Below are 1366 nucleotides of genomic sequence, written 5' to 3'. Positions count from 1 at the left end.
ATTAAAAAGAAAAAAGACAGTAAGACAACATTGTAGCTTAGTCAGTCAACAGGTTCTCCAGGGCAAGACTGAGGATTAAAAAGAAAAAAGACAATAAGACAACACTGTAGCATGACCCCAGGCAGCTCTGAGGCTGAGGCAGGCATATTTTTTTTCCCAGTCTGTTTTTATACCATTTTAATTACATGCAACTGATAAGGTCGGTTCTAAGGTAAGGAACAAGCAAGACAATAAACACAAATAGTCAAGGATCAAGCAAGGCAATAAACAAAGTCCATGGCCTCTGTTTCTAGGGCTTTATCAGGATGATCAAGATATTTGAGCCTACTTTCCTGTCCTCTGCCAAGGTCAAACTCTTGCCAGAAGCCTGCTTCTTTGTTCTAACCCCAAATCAGATTCCTGCCTGAGCTTACTTCCTTGTTCTGGCCCATTATCAGATTCCTTCCTACCAGATGCCTACTTCCTTGTCATGGCCCAATGTCAAATTCCTGCCAAGCAGCCCCCAAAGCTCTCCACATCCCTTCCTTCCTTCCTTCCTTCTTTCCTTCCTTTCTTCCTTCCTTCTTAAGATTTATTTTTTTAAAGGTTTTCTTAATTTTATGTATGTGAGTACACCTGAGTTGTCTTCAGACACACAAGAAGAGGGCATCAGATCCCATTACAGATGGTTGTGAGCCACTATGTGGTTACTAGGAATTGAACTCAGGACCTCTGGAAGAGCAGTCAGTGCTCTTAACCACTGAGCCATCTCTCCAGCCCTACTTCTTTTTCCTTAACCCCATAAAACAGAGTTCCATATAGCCCAGGCTAGCCTCAAAAGTATTGCTGAGGATGACCTTGGACCTCATTTCTACTTCCTTCATGCTGGGATCACAGGTGTCCAGTTTCTTGGTACTACCAGTGGATACCTGTGATGAGCAGGAGGGAAATCCTGGCAGCTGAAGTGTGATTGAATCAGGACCCTCCTCCTGCAGTAGGATCGGTAAACTCTTACATCACTTAGTAACTTATGTCTCTCTCCGTTCTTACCATCTGCCCTAAATGTCATTCTTCTAAAATTCTTTGGGCAGTGGGTGAGGTCAAATTGTGTGTGACCAGAGGCCAACCTAAGCTGTTCCTTGGGTGTCCACCTTGGTTTTTTGGTTTGGTTTGGTTTTTGAGACAGGGTCTCATTAGCCTGGAGCTTGTCAAAGCATCTAGCTAGCCAGTGAGAGCCAGAGACCTTCCCGTCTCTGCCTCCCAGAGCTGGGGTTATAGGCATGAACAACTATGCCTGGTTTTGAATATGGTTTCTGAGGATCAGACTGGGGTCTTCATGCTGGCATGACAAATACTTTATGGACTGGCCTCTCTTCTCACCCCGTCT

At 44.6% G+C, this 1366-nt stretch overlaps 1 long non-coding RNA gene across 1 annotated transcript in view; it reads right to left on the bottom strand.

Annotated features, from left to right (window-relative positions):
- Positions 1-1366, bottom strand: part of LOC116077811 — a 16965-nt gene that overhangs the window by 4679 nt on the left and 10920 nt on the right. The gene's annotated exons all lie outside the window — the stretch shown is intronic.

Source organism: Mastomys coucha, unplaced genomic scaffold (assembly GCF_008632895.1).
Source record: "Mastomys coucha isolate ucsf_1 unplaced genomic scaffold, UCSF_Mcou_1 pScaffold5, whole genome shotgun sequence".
Classification (NCBI taxonomy): Eukaryota; Metazoa; Chordata; class Mammalia; order Rodentia; family Muridae; genus Mastomys; species Mastomys coucha.
Note: the sequence above shows the minus strand (reverse complement) of the source record. Positions and strands in the feature narration are given on the sequence as shown.